Below are 19,368 nucleotides of genomic sequence, written 5' to 3' on the forward strand. Positions count from 1 at the left end.
CATAGAAATAATAGAGGACAGGGACGCCTGGGTGGTTGAGCATCTGCCTTTGGCTCGTGTGATCCTGGGGTCCTGAGACCAAGTCCTACATCAGGCTTCCTGCAGGGAGCCTGCTTCTCCCTCTGCCTATGCCTCTACCTCTGACTCTGTGTTTCTCCTGAATAAATAAATAAAATCTTTTAAAAAAAATAGAAGACCGTATTTAAAAATATTAATATACATACAGCTAAGCTCCAAAGCAAGAGCAAAAAAAGAGATTTCCAGTGACCAAAAAAATTATGATGTACATGTTTGTCAAGAAAGAAGGAAAAATGAGAGAAAGGAAGAAAGAAGAAAAGAATGGAAAAAAAGAAAAGAAAAGAAGAAAGAAAAGAAAAGAAAAGAAAAGAAAAGAAAGAAAAGAAAAGAAAAGAAAAGAAAAGAAAAGAAAAGAAAAGAAAAGAAAAGAAAAGAAAAGAAAAGAAAAGTGAGATACGGAAAGCTCAGAAATTAATCTGGGCTGATTTTGAGGTGCAGAGAGAGAGGGCCATGCTGCAGAGGCCAGGTGCTGAATCTGTAAAGTTTTATCTACAATAGTCTATTTTTTTTTAAGAGACCTATATTATGTGTAATTAAAGAAAACAATGCAAATATAGAGTAAAAAAAGGTCAGGAAGCAAACATGCCCAAGATGTTTTACAACGATGGGACTGTGAAAAACAACTATTTTCTTCTTTGTCTGTTTCTATAGTTTTAGAGTTAAAACACAGACAAAAACTACCCGTCCATCTCCTTATCTCACTACTCTGCATGTCTCCCTTCATACCCTGAAATACTTGCCAAAGTACCAGCAACCCGAGCTCTAAGCCCAACCTCTGTGAGATCAACATACTAAAAACCAAGGCTGTGGGAGGTGAATCTAAGCCAGAAATGGTGGGCTTTTCAGTTGTCGATGGAGTTGTCCTTGGGAAGATCAGGTGGGCTCTTGTCTGTGGCCCCTGCGTCCCCTTCCCGCTGGTATTCTTATACAACAATGCAAACATTCTATCATTAAAAGCTAAAAACCTACTGGCTTCTGTTTTTGAATCATTTCATTGTTTTGATGCCTTGTGGCAGGGCAGCGATGAATGGAAGCCAGCCTGACCTAATCTAGTCTAAATATTCAGAACTCTAGAAGGGAATCCTTGTGCAGCAGAATGCCAACCTACATCTTTTAATTGCCTCGGCTCCTGATAGATTGGCTCTTACCCCCTTTGAATTCCTTTGTTGCAGAGGAGTTAAAATTCATGAGCGCCCCATGCCTGGGAAAATTTACTCCAGTGCTGCGATTTTTCTGAGCCAAGCTGGCCAACATCGCAAAGAGTCGGAGGTCTGTCGGGCCATCTGTTACATAATAGTCAACAATCTCAAAAATCTAGGGAAACAGGGATGGGGAGAGCGAAGATGATGAGGCATTTAAACAGAACAGATTGCTGCCTTACTTACAGGAAAAAACGGGAGAGATAATATGCTTTGATGGAAGCAGAGACAAGCTTTATTAGCATAGGGAACAAAACAAACTTTAAAAAAATGGCACCAATAAAACTGACAGTCTAAAGAGTCTTGGTGACAAACCCCATGTTGAATTGTAGGTCACAGGGGCCCCAAATGCAACAGGGAGACACGCACACACAAGCAATGCACAATGTATGCGCTGGCACACAGACGCGCATGCACCGGTGACATATGAGAGAAACCACTGTGATCTTGCTGTTGAATTCAAACACTAAATATAAGCTTACACTTGAATTTCAAAAGCCTACAGGCCTGGGAAAGGCACTTGGCCTTCACCACCTTCCAAGCAAACCATCTTAGTTTTTATGGGGTAAGAAAGGAGACAGGACCCACTCTGACTATTTCAACAAATCCAGAGCCTCACATTTGATCAGGACTACTCTTAAGTCATCCTGGGGGAAGCTGCCTGGAAATTCTGGAATCTTCACGAGGCACAGGTCAGTTCCCCTGCCCTGACCTGTAGCATTCCACCTGAGAAGTACTGTTTCTAAAGGAAAGGAATGAAATAAAGTCACAAAGAGTAAGGAAAACCATAGATGAGGACAATCAGAGAAAGAAAAATAGCAAAAGGGACAAAAGAAGATCTGGAAAGGGCATAATGTCAGTAGAAAGCTCCCAAAATATAGGACAAAAAATAAAGTATGTTAAAAACCAACTAGCTGGCTACAAAAATTGAACTCTAGTTAATGATGTGCAGGTTGAAGTGTTTCTGGGGCGGAGGTGGGGGACCCTACCAATATCCCCATCTTACTTGAAATGCATCCCAAAATACAATGGATTGATGGAAGGATGGACGAATGGATCACTTTGTCATAAAGCAGATACAGAGAAATGCTAATCATGCCATCTAGGTGGTGGGCTATATGGATATGCACTGTGCAATCAATCCTTGTCTGATTGTGAAAATGGCCACAACAAAATGTTTGAGACAAAATAAGTGAACTTGTGATTCCAAAAATTAAAATGGAATGAACAGTGAACCTAAAATCCTAGATATTTAAAAATGTTCAGTTACTCATCTCTTTAATTTCAATTTTTCTTGGAAGGGCATTGTTTCCAAAAATGTTGCTTGAAGTAGAGATGAAAGAAATGGAGTAAAGTATGTGACTGCGGAGTTGGGGTGACCAGCTCTACAACTGGGCTTATTCCAGTGTTGTTATTTTGTTGTTGTTTTCAGTAAATGAAAATTTTTTAAAGATTTATTTATTTATTCATGATAGACACAGAGAGAGAGAGAGAGAGGCAGAGACACAGGAGGAGGGAGAAGCAGGCTCCACGCCGGGAGCCCGACGTGGGACTCCATCTCGGGACTCCAGGATCGCGCCCCGGGCCAAAAGCAGGCGCTAAACCGCTGGGCCACCCAGGGATCCCCCAGTAAATGAAAATTGATGAGATTGGAGAAAGTCATAATTTGGTATAAGATGGAGTAGATTTTCTCATCGTCCCTTTCTCACAAATGGACTCTCTCTTGAAATGAACAGTACAAATTCTTATTTCCTCCTCACCAGTTCCTTGTCCTGACAGTCACATAGAAACAAAACAACGCAACAACAAAAAACACAACAAACAAATCCCCAAACCAATCTAAAACATCAGATATCTCAGAGTGCTTTTGGAATTTGGAATGCTCTTGGCAAATTTCACTCCAATGAAGATAATTGTATCTGATTTGTTCTTCTTGTAAACCTTCAATGGCTCTAAGTAACTAAACTTGTTAGATGTATTTCTTTATTGAGGGACTGGCCCCAAATTTAAGACTCTTGTGTATCAAAGACAGAGGGACAAAGAGAGAACTTTTATTTCCAAAGATTTCATTTTGTTTATGTCTTTGAACTAAACTATGAAATGGAGGGTTTGATTCAGTGATGGGAGAAATCAAAGAGGAAGAGGGAATTAAAAGGATAGCAAAACCTCATGTGCATTTATTTGTCTGCGTGTGTCTCAGAAAGGACTTAATTTCCATGTTCAGGGCATTTTATGTCTAACTCAACAGGGTAGCAAACCACCTTTTTTCCATAAGAACTAATAGCAAAAATATAAATATATATATTTTGACCCACTCCACTTAGTGTGTTTAAGTCAAATTTTTAAGCACTCGACATTGAAATTTCAAATGAAAACATAATGCAGTTCCATTTAGCATACAGAATCATGTTGTGGGGTAACCTCTCAGCTTAGAATCTGAAACCTCAAAAAGGGGGCAAGATGAGAGGCTTTGGTTGGTGCAAGAATATCTGTTTGCAAGCAGCACATTTTACACTGGAATGTGACAGGCAACAAGTTTATTGTCCGCAAGTTTTCACCCTAGGGGATTAAAAAAAGAGAGGTGGGAGAAATGTAAATGTATTTGAGCAGATAGTAGACACTGTGGGGTGTCCTCTATTCTAAGCCAGCAGTGGCATGTTCAATGCCCTGACCCATGAAAGGAGACCTTGATAGCTCATGCCCACCAAATGGCAGGGTTGGAATTCAGTATTGGAAAATCACTGGGTAGAAGAAGATGCAATATCTAAGAGCAAAATAAGGCAGAGGATCTGGAAAAGGCCAGGCTGACTGTTTGTTCCAAACTTCAATGCCATTCCTGGCCTCTCTTGCTTCATTCTCCTCGCTGGGGTCTTATCCCAGGCCTGAGAAGCCAGTGGGGTACAGCCTTTAACACCAAGAACCTGGGCAAACTCCTCTCCAATGAGTGGCAGAAACCCATGCCCTGTTGCCTGTCTCTGTGTGCTCAGTATGGTAGACTACCTGGTTTATTTGAGAAGAGTAAGCATTCACCTCCTATTGTACAACAAGCATCTCCTAAGGCTTACGATTCCAAATGGAATTCCAAGTGGTGTCTACAGTCTTTCTCTCATGGGTAGAAAAGGCCTTTGAAGAATTTATCAGATGAGATAATAGAAACATTGGGGAAAATTTTTATGATTGTCGCCTCTGAAGCACAGACAAACCAAACACCAATTGAGAGTCTGATGACCAGGCCTAGGTAGCTCAGTCGGTTTGGCTCTGGACTCTTGGTTTTGGTTGAGGTCATGGTCTCAGGGTGGTGAGATCAAGCCCCTCATTGGGGTTGTGCTCAGCGTGAAGTCTGCTTGAGCTTCTTTCCATTCCTATCTCCCCCCTCTCTCTCCTCTGCTGCTCCCCTCTGCTCTTGCACACTCTAAAAATAAAAAATAAATAAATAAATACATAAGTAAGTAAACAAATAAACAGATAAATAAGAGTCTGAGGACAAAATGCCTCTCTGCCATTTCCTACATGCATAGAGTGTGCTTGGTTTTTCTGTCTCTGGTCTCGGCTTTTCCATCTGTAAGATGGTAATAACCGTAAGAAGAAGACCAATACAATCCTAACCATTTTCATCATTATCATCATCACAAGGTTATTATGGGATCAAAGTTTCTAATTGAAATACAGCATTTACCACAGTGCTTCACATTCAAGTGTTAATAACAGGTTGGTAAATCAATCACTGCCATGTTTATCATTGTTATTATTATCTTTGGAGTAGAAAGAAAAATATAAACTCCAATAAAATACATTTATTGGGGGATTCCTGGTTAAAGATTCTTGGACACGTGCTTTGGGAGCTTGGGCTGAAATGCTTTTTGGCATTTTTTTGGCTTTGTTCTCTTCCAAGTAAAAAAGTCAGAGAAAAAAGCGGGGAAGAAAAAGCTAAAAAAGTGCACTCTAGGCAATTTTAGCCCTAAACACAAACCATTTATCGCTCCAGAGACTGGGGCTATTTGCAGTCACCTTAGCAAAGCTGAGGAAAGTCCCATGGTATTTTTCCATTCTTAAGCCATATTTGAAGTAATTAGGTAAGTCCCTTATGAAAAATGAGATACCAAAGAGGCAGAGAGTACAATTTTGTGATTTTTGCAACATGCTAGGCAAAGTGGATGCTGGTGTCAGCTTTCATCACTGCAAGGCGATTAAATGAGTCTTCCACACAGATCTATTACATCTGAGGGTGAGCTTCAACACACATTCCTCATTATCACAGAGGGTGACATAATTCTGAGGGGTGGAGGAAACACTTTTCACATTCACGTCGTTAAAATATCTATCATATTATCCATCTGTATGTAGTCGGTGTTCTTGGTACAGCCAACAGACACTGACTCAGACAACTCAAGCAGAAGGGATTATTTGGGAGTGATATGGAGACTGTTTGGAAGACCAGCCCTACAATGAGCAAGAACCATGGGGACTATGAGGGGCCAAGCTGTAAGAGGCGCACCCCACTGCCTAAGAGCCCTGTTGGCATCTTCACATCGTGGCCTCCTGTCAAGAGGCTGAATCCTTGGAGAACATCTTCTATTGGCAGGGGCCAGTCATGTGACCCACCCTGACCATCTTGTGGAGCTGTTGGGGCGGCATTCTCCTCACCTCCATGGCCACGAGTGGGCACTGCCTCCTCCCAGGGCTACAGGCGATGAAGGATTATCCAGAAAAGCAATCAGAATGTTATGGGACCTCATATTGAATGTTGGGCAGCCAGAAAAGGTGCTTTTATGCTGTACTTTTTCTAAACATTCCAAAAAAGTTACAATTAAACTTATTTTTATTTTATTTATTTATTCATGAGACACGCACGGAGAGGCAGAGACACAGGCAGAAAGAGAAGCAGGCTTCTTGCGGGAACCCAATGTAGGACTCAATCTCTGGACCTGGGATCATGTCCTGAGCTGAAGGCAGATGCTCAAACTGTTACTTTTAATCATGATTATTATCTTTCATGCATTTAAAAAAAATTCCTGTCCTTACTCAAAATAGGTAATTCTTGGAGTTCTGAGTTTTCTAGTTCCAAATCAGAAAGATATGAATCTTCATCAATCTCAAAGAGGTCTTGTGAGAAAAGGTAAGAGGAATCATGGTCGTTAACAAAGATGACAGAGTCCAGGCTCACCTCTGTTGCTTTGACAAGGATGAGCTAAATTTATTATTTTTTGTGTGTATGAAACTGACCAACATAAAAATGGAGTCATAGCCAGCAGTGATGAGGCTAGAGTGAACAGACACTCATATATGGCTGGTGAGAGACTAATTTGTGCACCCCATTTGAACAACAGTTTGGCATTATGTACCAAGAATCTTAAAAATGTCCTCAACCTGGGGCACCTGGTGGCTCGGTCAGCTCAGCCACCTACTCTTGATTTTGACTCAGGTCATGACCTCAGGGGTTGTGGATGGAGCCCCCCTTGCTCTGCACTCAGCAGGGAGTCTGCCTGCAATTCTCTGGCTCTGCTCCTCCTCCATCAAAATAAAAAATTAAACCTTTAAAAAAATGTCCACATCCCCTTGACCAAATAATTCCATTTCTAGGACTTCATCCAAAAGGAAAAATTAATGTAAGCACAAAGATGTTTATTGCAACATTATGTACAATTGTGAAAAATTAGAAACCACAGAAATATCCCATGAAAGATAGATTCTTTGATTAAACTGTGGTATAATCATAGAATGAAATACTGTCATTAAAAGATGTTGTGGAAAAAATAAATAAATAAAAGATGTGGAATTTTTTACCAAGATTTTGACATATTTATGATATGCTGGTGAAGTAAAAAAAGTTACAAAGGAGTATGTGAAGTACGGTGAACTCTTTATTTAAAATAATAGAAATACAGTATGTAAAAATGTAGAAAGAGGAAAAATGTTTGGAAAGCCACCCCAAAAAGATAATAATGATAACTGCAGGGGATGGGGTTATGGGTGATTTTTACGTTTTTCTTTGTGTTTTTTGGTTTGATTTTTTGGTCTTTATGTACTACAAACATAATTGATATATAGTAAAAATCTTTAATAAGGCTTTTTAAGGTTAAGAATACATAAGCGAACAGAAATGAGCATGCAGAGGCAAAACCGATGTCACACATACTGTTTCAGAATGTGCTTTATGTAAACTGTGCTCTTTCAGGGAAAAACCCGCCTCTTTGCACAAGTTGAAAACATCTTGAAAGCATCCTTACATGTTTATAAGACAGATCATAACATCCTTTCTACTTTCATAACGTTCACATCATGAGGCTGAGGCATTTTTTAAAAAATCATCTACTAGTGTGGTTTGCATAAACCGTGGGACACTGGGAGAAGCAGCACTTCCTGTGCACATGGGCAGAAAAGTAGAAAACTGCATTTTGCCAAATAACCAGAAGGCCCAGTAAGGTAACCAGAAGTGCGGTTCATGGATGGCCAGATGCAAGATCAACAGATAAAGTAGCAAGCAAAATGTCCTTGTTCCCTTATTTCTGGAAGGACAGTGTTGGCTCATAGATCATATTTCAGAGGGTGCTAAGATGATGATGTGCTCATCGAGTGCAGCCCAGGATGAGTTCATATACTTTTTATTTAAATTAAGCCTTAATCGTGGTTTCTGCAAATAAGAGAGGCCTGTAAAAGAGGCAGGAAAACCAGCATTAAAGTATCCATGTGCTGTGGTCAAAATGAGGTCCCAAAGGTTGAAAACAACGTAGCCTACTTCTTTCCCCTTTATCTGGCTTCTAGCTTTCATTTTTCTAGACAATTATTTTCTAATTGAGATGCTTAATAAGAACCTTCAGGTCATTATGATGAAAGACACTGTGTAAAATGAAGAACTAGCATTATGCCAAATTAAAGTTTGACTCTTTGCAGTGAATGAAGCATTTTCTACATAGAAATCCATGGCTAGGACCCACGGGCAATGCAGAGGTTAATTTTATTTATTTATTTTTTGGTGGGATTTTTTTTTTTTTTTTGGTTTTGTTTTGGTTTGGTTTTTTTTGTTCTTCCTAATGAAACTCTCTCTCTCTCTCTCTCTCTCTCTCTCTCTCTCTCTCTCTTTTTCCAGCCAGTTGTCTTTGTGTCTCAGAATTGAATGCAACCCACCGGGCTTCGCCTCTGGTTCCCTCCCTTTTCTGCACTGCACAACACTGACTGCTATACACAGTGTACTCTGTAAAGCCGCGATTGTGTGAGGCCGGTGCTCACTTGGAGTGTTGGTACAGTACATGTCATCTTGTTTAGGTCCCTGGCCCCCATTTCTGTCTTGCTTTGAAAAACCTTGTTCAGCCGTTGCAAGAGAGAACAAAATGCCCAGCAAAAACGGCAGACGAGATTGCAGAGAAAGTCTGTTTACCCAGGGTGCATGGACCAGAAACCCAAATAGCCTGAACAACTTTGTGGTTTAACTTTCCGTAAGTAGCGACCACAGGACAAAGCCCCTGGGGAACAATGGGAGACATAAATAGTAGGAGCATCCCCTCCTCTTTTTATTAGTTTTTATTAAATGGCCTGCAAAAGAGGGCCATTTAATTTTAAAAGGACTCGCATGTGTGGTATAAAATCGTACCTCTCTGTGTATTATTGATGGGTGACAGTGATGCAGACAGATGGAAAAATAAATTTGCTTCATTCAAAAAAAAGCAAACAAGGTAGGTTTGTGGAAGCAAATCCTCACTACCATATACCAGAGACATGATCAGGTTTATGTATGAGTCTGCCAGAAATGCAATTATGTCAGGTTATTTTAGGTTCTTGCACTTCAAGGGCTTTGCTAATTAATAATGGTTGTTGTTGTAGCTAGCACCATATGCCTGTATCAAGAGTCAAGTCCTTGATCATGACTTCAGTGTGACCGGTTTCAGACCAAAGCACATTTTGCTTTAATACAAGGCACTCCCATGGTTCAAATTCTGTTTTTAAAAGTCTAGTTTGCAACCTTGATTTGCTATGGTCTTGTTTGGCCCTTACTGTACGAACAGGAACACCTAGCTAGAAATCCTCTGCAAATCCCACTTTATTTACAGTTCAGTGCTTTTTGGTCCCCAAATTAGTTCTTCATTTACCATCCTTGTTTGAAATACTAGAGCATTTTGGACGAGTATGAATAAAGAGGGATCCTTTCTTTTCGATGGTTAGATTTAGTTCAGGAAGGCCTTGTTTTCCATATCTTCCTTCTTCTCCCGGCCCAGGGACAGCAGGTGCTATACGAGACTCCTCCCAGCTACTGGGATTAGCTAGCAGATATAAATAATAGTGTCCATTTTAATAAAGTGAGGTGTCTTGGAATAACTGAGAAATAAATTGGTATCCGTTTCCTACAAGATCAGTATTTCCTTAATTATCTCTGTAATGTACATGGACGTAGATTGTAGTTCCACTTCCCGTGTGGGAAACTAAACATAGATTGGTTAAGCATCCTAAAAATCATGCTCTAGAGGCACCTTGAGGGGCTCAGTGGTTGAGCATCTGCCTTCGGCTCAGGTCATGACCCTGGGGTCCTGGAATTGAGTCCCACATCGGGCTCCCTGCATGGAGCCTGTTTCTCCCTCTGCCTATGTCTCTGTGTCTTTCATGGATAAATAAATAAAATCTTTTAAAAAATCATGCTCTAGCTTGCACATTAAAAACCAGGACTAGGGAAACGTCAGAAGAAGCTTCCTGAGATGCTTATGCAGCAAGCTATGTACAGGTCCCTTCATCACTCAAGAAGGAATTTGTATAACATGGCATTTCCTTATTCAGATTTATATTAAGACCATAAATAGGGCACTGAACATAGTTAGTGTACAATTCTTTGTTCTCATTTATTCTGAAAGGCAAATTTCCTTTGTAGTCAGGGAGCCCTGATACTTTACTAGTTACCTAAACATATACTTGTCTTCAAAAATCCATTTTGAGGTGCAACTGAAGCAAAACTGTTTTCAAAAGTTGAGCTTAGATTGTATTCTCTTTTCATTGATTTTTAAAATGAAACTCTTGCTTATAGTCAGTTTTCTGTCAGTAGAACAGCTGAAGTTTTCATTCTGATTTCAGGACCAAAATAAGCAGTTCTTAAGCTGTGTCCCCACAGGACACTGTATGACGTAGACTGGCTCAAGATTTGGTTCCATCTGCTGAGTGAAGTAAGTCAATCGGAGAAGGACAAACATTGTATGTTCTCATTCATTTGGGGAATATAAATAATAGTGAAAGGGAATATAAGGGAAGGGAGAAGAAATGTGTGGGAAATATCAGAGAGGGAGACAGAACATAAAGACTCCTAACTCTGGGAAACGAACTAGGGGTGATGGAAGGGGAGGAGGGCAGGGGGTGGGGGTGAATGGGTGACGGGCACTGAGGGGGGCACTTGACAGGATGAGCACTGGGTGTTATTCTGTATGTTGGTAAATCGAACACCAATAAAAATAAATTTATTATTAAAAAAAAGATTTGGTTCCATCATTAAAAATGACATATTTAGTGTTGCCAGTTTAGCAAACGAAAATGCAGGACACCCAGTTAAGTGTGAATTTCAGATAAACAATGCATATTTTCTAGTAAACAGAAATATATTTCTCTGCCTTCTGATAATATTTAAGAACAAATCTAGTCAAGAAATTGAGATTTCATTTTTAATTTACGCCTTGTGTTCTAAGTTTCTTTAGTGAAGAGGATATGTAAGGTTGTAATTAATCTGGAAGTGTCTATTCTTTCATAATATATCAATGAAATATTGCTCTTTACTTTTATAAAGTTGCTTTTTTAATGAAATAGCTTATTTGTGCACCAACACTAAAAATGCCAAGTTATCCTAAATTTCAGGAATTTATAAAAGTAAGACTTGGGGGATGAATTTGTCAAACCAAAGTTTTTAGGAATGTATATACTCCTAAAACTTAAGATAATGACATAATTTAATAAATCTCTGTCACTGATACTTTGTTTTTTGTTTTTTTTTTAACTTGGTCACTTAGTAGAGATTATTGAGCACTGGGAATATATTAGGCACTGGGAATATAAAGATGAAGGAAGGAAGTGATGTCCCTTTCTTCAAGAATCTCATGGTCAAATTGGCAAAAACAAAAACAAACAAACAAACAAAAAAAGAAACCCTGTAAGTTAAGTGCAAAAAAGTGTCCTTGTTGCTAAAATACCCCCAGAATATCATCCACATATGTGTTACTTCTGCTAAGAATACATGTTCCAAAAAAACCAAAGTGCTTCTAAAACAATGAGTAGATAAATATCTTTGAAGCTAGCTTTTTATGAAAGCCTATTGTGGCCCAGCCTTTGTGCTAATTTAGGTTAATCCATAATCTAAGTAAATCCTCATAATTCTATGACATACATTGTTTTATTATTTCCTTTTTGCAGGTGACAAAAGTGAGGCACAGCAAGACAGAATCACATGCCTAAGCTCACACCTCTTTGGAAAGTTGGCCCAACTGATGCCTGCTATGAATCAAAAGAATTGGGATATGGGATTGAGTCAAGGTGATTCATAGTTTTTATCTGTTCACAGTAGATTCCTTAAGGGATCACCAATAACAGAGCACCTATTTCTAAAACAAAATACTGAAATAGCTGAATATTGTTGGAATAGTAACTGCTTTTATCAGAGTTTTTCTCTACTGGACAGACTCATTCTTTTATTCCATCAACACCACTTTGCTCCAGAAAACCATCATAGATTACAGCCTAGCTTTCCTAACCTATAAATCTTCTTTTTTTTTTTTAAATTTATTTTTTATTGGTGTTCAATTTACTAACATACAGAATAACCCCCAGTGCCCGTCACCCATTCACTCCCACCCCCCGCCCTCCTCCCCTTCTACCACCCCTAGTTCGTTTCCCAGAGTTAGCAGTCTTTACGTTCTGTCTCCCTTTCTGACCTATAAATCTTCTGAAGGGAGAGTATCTTCCAAAGTGCTTAATACTGGCAGATACTCAAATGGCTTCACCAGTGAATTAATTTGAACATTTAGGAATGAAATAATACCAATTTTGCACAAATTCTTTCAGAGAATAGAAAAAGATAGAGGGATCCCTGGGTGGCACAGCGGTTTGGCGCCTGCCTTTGACCCAGGGCGCGATCCTGGAGACCCGGGATCGAGTCCCACATCGGGCTCCCGGTGCATGGAGCCTGCTTCTCCCTCTGTCTGTCTCTCTTTCTCTCCCTCTCTCTGTGACTATCATAAATAAATAAAAAAAAAATTAAAAAAAAGAAGAAAAAGATAGAATACTTCCTAATACTTCTCCTTCCTAGGAGGCCAGAATAACCTCAATTCTATAACCCAACAAAAATATTTACTTTTTTTCCCAACAAAAATATTTTCAAGAAAGAAAAATTACAGATCAATTTCCCATAAAAATATATATAAAATCTATACAAATCTTAGATTTAACCATATTAAGTTACCACTTGTAAGTGAAACATGGTCAAATGGCAGCCACTTCATATGATTTAAACTAACATTAGCACATTCTTTAAGAAGAGTAGCATCACATTCAAATGAAATTTTTAAAAAATCAATCATATCATTCACATATAAAAAAAGAAAAAATTACTACTCATCTCAAGAGATGCAAACATTTGATAAGATTTAATCCACATTTATGATAATGACTCTTGGCAAACTATAGATGTATTAATTATAAATAATTCTCTGTACAGCTCCCTCTCCTTAGTGTGGGCAGAACCTGTAAATATGATAGGATATCACTTCACAATTAAGTTACTAATTAGTGATGTCAAGTTAATTAAAGGGCAGATTATCCAAGTGGCCTGACCTAATCAGGTCAGCCATTAAATAATTTTTATAAAGATTTTATTTATTTATTCATGAGAGACATACAGAGAGAAGCAGAGACACAGGCAGAAGGAGAAGCAGACTCCCTGTAGGGAGCCCGATTCAGGACTCGATCCCAGGACCCCAGGATCATGACCTGAGCCAAAGGCAGATGCTCAACCTCTGAGCTACCCAGGTACCCCTCAGGCTAGCCATTAAAAGGACCTGAGACCTCTCTGAAGTCAGACAGATTTGCTGTAAAGAGGATTTCCCATTGCTATATTTGAAGAAGGAAGAGGACAAATGGCAAGGACTTAAATATGGCCACTAGGAGCTTAAAGAAACCCAAGGCAGGGAAAACAACAGAAAACAAAATAGGAACCTCAGTCTTGTAATCACAAGGAACTGCACTGAATCGATGTTTGGTCTTAGAAGAGGACCCTAATCTCCAGACAAAAACCCAGTTGCAACTGACACCATGATTTCAGCCTTATGAGACTCTAAACAGAGAATCCTGTTGAACTCTGCCCAGACTTCTGGCCTGCAAAATTGTGAGATAATAAATTTGTGTCATTTTAAGTTGCTGAATTTGTAGCAATTTGTTAGGCAGCAATAGAAAAGCAACTCAAATCTGTATTTTAAAAATCCACAAGAAATGTCAAACTAAATAACAAATATTGGAAACTCTCCTTTGAGATCAGAAATGCTCACTTCCATTATTTCTGTTCAAGATGGTACTGGCTATCCTAACAAATACAACACACATGAAAAGAAAGAAAAGGCATTGAGGATTAAAATGGATAGAATTGATGTTGTTTACATGGTTGTGGGCCTAAAATATCCAAAGAATCTATAAACTTTTAAAATTGACAATAAATGTACCAAGGTTGGTCAGCACAAGGAAGTCAATATATGACAATAATTTTATTTTTGTAAAATACAGTGATTGTATTTGTCCCCAGTAAGCAGCAAAAGTGGAAAATAACATTTTAAAAATACCATTTATGATAGCACCGAAATAATCAAACACATTTGAGAAATATAATTAAATATATACAAGACTTTTATACTAAAAACTAAAAGAACATTACTAAGAGAAATTAAAGATTTAAATAGAGATATATACCATGTTCATGAATTATGAAGTGATCAAGCCCCCACAAATTAATCTATTTACCTATTGCAGTTCCAATATAAATTCCAGACTGAATGTGTCCCCCTAAAATTTATATGTTGAAATCCTAACCCCCACTGTAATGATATTAAAACATGAGGCCTTGGGAGGTAATTAGGTCATGTAAGTGGAGCCCTCATGGATGAGGTTAGTGCCCTTATAAGAAGAAATATATAAAAGCTCTCTTTCCCTATCTGCCTCTGCTCCTCCCTCCCTCCCTCCCTCTCCCTCTCTCTTTCTCTCTGCCATATGAGAAAGTAACAAGAATAACCTGCCTGCAGACCTAGAAGTGGGCCTTCATTAGACACCAGATTTGCCAACCCCTTTATTATGGACTTCCCAGCCTCCAGAACTATGAGAAATAAATTTCTGTGCTTTATGCCACCCAGCCTATAGTAATTTGTTATAGCAGACTAACATCACCTAGAGGAGCAGTTTTAATTTTTTTTGGATAAAATTAACATGTTCTAATCCAAATTGTTTAATTTTCTTATATTGCCAGTGATTTTGGTGTCACATCCAAAGAATCATTGCCAAGACTAAGGTCAAGGAGCTTTTTCCCTACATTTTCTTCTAGGGATTTTAGGTGTTATATAATTAAGTCTTTAATCCATTTTGAGTTCATTATTATGAACTGTGTAAGATAGGGTCTAATTTTAGAAAAATTAAAACTGACAACAGTTTTCCCAACACCACTTATTGAAGAGACTATTCTTTCCCTACTGTATGTTCATGGAGGCCTTGCTGAAGACTAGTTCACTACATACATGTGGGCTTATTTCTGGGCTTTCGATTCTGTTCCATTCATCCATGTGCCTGGTTTTATGCTAGTATGCAAAGGTCTAAAAGAGCTAAGGTTATTGTGGCACATCAGTTAAGGAGAGAGAGAATTATTTTTTCAATAAATAGTACTGTATCAATTGAATATCATTATAGAAAAAATATCTTAATTCCTACCATATGTTTCATACAAAATTAAATTCTAGTGGATTACACATTTAATTATGAAAAATAAAACATATATCATTTAGAGAGAAATTGCAGGAGAGCATCTTCCTGATTTGGAGGTAGCAAAGTCTTTTTTTAAAAAAACACACATAAAAGGCAAAACTATAAAAGAAAACCATCTGTTAAATCGAATTATACATAATTAAAATTATGTGTTCCCCAAATGATACAAATAAGAGAGTTAAAAGTAAATCTATGAGGTGGGATAAGGTATTTTCAATGCATTTTTCAGCAAAGAATTCATATCCTAAATATATAAAGAACATCAACAATTGAAGAAGAAGAAAAAGGCAGACTTCCCAACAGAAAAATGATCAAAAACTTTAAGGGAATGCCTCATGAAAGTAGATATTCCAATGGCCAATGAGCTTATAGAAAAGCACTCAAATTCATTTGTCATCAGGGAAATTAAAATGTCACACCCAATCCTTAACTAGAATGATTAAAATGAAAAAGACAAAAAGACCAAGTATTGACAAAAATATGGAGCATGAAAACTCTCATGTACAAACAGCAGAAGTATAAATTGGTACAACCATTGTGGAAAACCGAGTATCTCTAATATCCTAACATATGCATTTTCTGTGGTCCAGCATTTCCACTTCTAAGTGCATGCCTAATAGATATTAAAACCTATGTTCACCAAAAACATATGCTACAATATTTGATAGCCTCACTATTCCTAATAGTAAAAACCAGGAAATTACCAAAATCCCCTTCAATACTAGTAAGTAAATTGTGGTGAAATCACACAATGGAATACTACAGTGGGTATGAACACTTTATAAGGATGTACAAGAATGGGGATGAGTCTCAGAAAAGTAATGTTGACAAATGAAGCCAGACCCATGAAGTGCTGAGATGCAATCTCATTTGTCTAAAAAGTACAAAATAGACAAAACTAATTGCTACTGGCAGATATCAATATGGTGGCGACCCTTTTGTAGGGAAGTGGCTGAAATGGGCTCTGAATTTGGACGATGGGCTTCTGGAGTGCTGGCAATACTCTATTTCCTAATTGAGATGCAGGTTGGATTTAGTTGGTGAAAATTCATCAAGCTGTATAATTAAATGTGCACTTTTTTCCTGTAGGAATATTTCACCTCCATAAAACGTGAAATTAAAAACAAGCAAACCAAATCCCCATGTTTTGCAGATTGGTCAGTCATCTATCAGCATCACGATCAGCCTAGAGGGATGTTCCTGGCAAGAGGAGGCAGTTCATTAACACTGGGTGATGGGACCTGTCCTAGCTTTAAATTCTATCAAAAATTATTTGCAGAAGTGCAAAACATATAAAAACATGTGTCAGCCTAATTAGTAGTTGAAAAATGCATATTACATGGAGAAATATTATTTTTACCCGTCAAATTGGGAAGCAAATGCCCATGCCTGTGCTGTGAAGGAATGCTGATAGATTTTTGGGTGGGGAAACAAATTGATTTAACCACTCTTGGAAAGCATTTTGGTGATACATAACCAGAATCTAAAAAGTTTTTTTTTATTCTTTCATCTCATAATTCTTCTTCTGTCAATGTAAACCAAGGAAATAATATGAGTTACAGAGAAAGCCTATGACTAACGTTGAATATTAAAGCGGTATTTATAATGGTGAAAGAGAGAAGACATTCAGATATGTGACAAAAAGTAATTATAAGTAGATCCTGACACTGTCATCGATTCAATTAGACATTAGGCAATCATTCAATATTATGTAGGGTGTTGCAATAACATGGAAAAGCCTTAAGTTAATGTGTTGAATAGGAAGAAATAGACTAAAATAATAATAATTTATTTGGCGATAGGATGATGAATACTTGCTTTCTTCCTCTTCGGTTTATTTATATCTTCCAGATTTTCTTTACTGAGGACAAATTACTTTCATAAGGGAAAAAAGAGGAAAATTGAGGTTGTTTTTTCCCAGCAGACAATCATATACTCAGACAACACAAAGCCAGAAAATGATGTTTGTCATGCTATTTGCTTAGCTAGAAATAACTTTCCATTTAAAAATGAGTTGAATTTATGATTATATATTTGCACTGGTCTATTGGCTTTCAGCTGTGCTTCATTTTTTTAATTTTAATTTTTTAATTTTTTAAAATTTAGGTCTAATTAACGTACAGTATTACATCAGTTTCAGGTGTATAATAGAACGATTGGATATTTCTATACATTACTCAGGACTCAGCACGACACTGTACTCTCCATCCCTTTCACCCAATTCATCCCTCCTCTCCCACCTCCCCTCTGGCAACCAACCTCCAATTGGCTTTCTATTTGAGTCTGGGTTTTTTTGTTTATTTGTTTCTTTTTTTCTTTGTTCATTTGTTTTGTTTCTTAAATTCCACCAATGGATGAAATCCTATGGTATTTGTCTTTCTCTGTCTGACTTAGTTCACTTAGCATCATACCCTCTAGGTCCATCCATGCTGTACTTTCGATTTCACAAGTCTAGCATGAACCTGCCAGTGGCTGCTTACCTCTCTGACCAAATGCCTGGCCCTGTGTTCCATCAGTGAGTTGGTGCTCAAAACTGAAAACCTCCATCCTCCTCTCTCTCTTAGCCCTAAATCATATGCATCCTTTATATCCTACCATAAACATTTTACCAGAATTAATCTGAACGTATCGGTTTCTCTTTGTGGTCACTGCTACTACCCTAGTTCAAGCTCTTTGAAATCATGCTTGGACAAGATCGTCCTGAATTATTTTGGGGGGTCTTAGTTTTGTCTTCCTCCAGACCTGTGACCAAACCACGTTTGAGTGGGACTGAAGGTAGGTGGGAAGCATATCCAACAGGCAGGGGGCCTCAAGCTGCAGGAACACCACAGTAAAACCTGGTCACAAAGGTTGATTCTGGCTCTTAGCTGTCTCTTCCTGGTAAACCACAAAGGCACTGATAACAAAAAGCTGTTCAAATTACTCACAGTTAAACAGAAACAGTGAGCCAATTTTATGAGCAAGGACAGGTGGGTTGCATGGCCATGGAAGGACCAGGGCACACTGGAGCTGCTAGCCCATCCCTCTATCAGAGAGCCAGGAGGATGCTCACAGGGCTCATGTATATTATTTCTAAAGATATTATTAAGACTATCTGCTAGTGGGTCATAATTATACGTACGCTCCCTTTGAAGAAAGTCGCCTTTTGCAGTCTCCTACATCTGGCATTTACTTTTTCATTAATATAATATAGAAATTTGCTAATGTGTTCTGAATACCTATGAATACAGAATAATATTTCATATTATTATGTATAAGTATTATAATAGCACTAATTGTATTAATCATCATTATAATCATAATTCCTACGATTTGTTCACAGACTAGTGCCCATTGCATTTGGGGCAGGTCAGAGCTGAAAAATCATAACTTCCAGATCATTTCCAGTGCTTCAATCCCAAAGGTGCACAGTTCCTCTTGACATTTAAAAATGTGACTTGTTTGGCTCAGCCACAAAATCGCACCTAGTATGTGAATCTATTTATGTAAGTACAAAAATAGGCCAAACTAATCTACAATGTGCACAAGTCAGAATGGCAGTCACATTTTGGGGGTGGTAGAGATTAAGAAGAGGCCATGAAGGGCCTCTGGGGTACTGTAGTGTTCTTCTCAGCGTGGGTACCTATTGTGAAAGTACACTGAGCCGTGTGCCTCTATTTGTCCTTCTCTGCACAGACATTACACTTCAATAAAAAGTAAAGTAAAAATGTAATTTGTTCAAATCGTTGTCAATAAATGATTTACGTAAAAATTACTATACGCAAATGGTATGGACATTTACAGATTTTAATTCTATAAAATTGTGTTTTCCTTATGCTATAACATTTTCCTTACCCATCGATGTATCGTTTGTACTAAGGAATAGTTGCTTAATTATGTGGTGTTTTTTTTTAATTTCCACTCTGTTATATTCCAAAAAGGTGATTAAGACATAAGGAAAAGTCTCTTCATTCCGGTGACAAAGATGTCAACCATAATAGGACATGTTCTTGAATGTCCAATACATGTCGTAAGCACGTGTGACTCTAATTATCCAACATCTGGTGAGATGAGTACCTCATTTTGTCGATGGGGTAACTGAGGCTCAGAGACATAAAATAATTCACCCGAGCCATGC

General features: G+C 38.1%; 1 long non-coding RNA gene across 2 annotated transcripts in view; it reads left to right on the forward strand.

Annotated features, from left to right (window-relative positions):
• The window catches only part of LOC140602217 (uncharacterized), a 39,925-nt gene extending 21,007 nt beyond the window's left edge, over positions 1–18,918 (forward strand). Inside the window, exons 4-6 of one of the 2 annotated variants that reach the window (XR_012005192.1) lie at positions 10,332–10,420; positions 11,652–11,771; positions 18,574–18,918. This is a non-coding gene — a long non-coding RNA (uncharacterized lncRNA). Of the gene's footprint in view, positions 1–10,331; positions 10,421–11,651; positions 11,772–16,404; positions 16,550–18,573 lie in introns of those variants that run through there. The other variant, XR_012005191.1, reaches the window with a different exon arrangement.
• The last annotated feature ends 450 nt before the right edge of the window (positions 18,919–19,368 follow it).

This window comes from Canis lupus, chromosome 13, assembly GCF_048164855.1.
Source record: "Canis lupus baileyi chromosome 13, mCanLup2.hap1, whole genome shotgun sequence".
Lineage (NCBI taxonomy): Eukaryota > Metazoa > Chordata > Mammalia > Carnivora > Canidae > Canis > Canis lupus.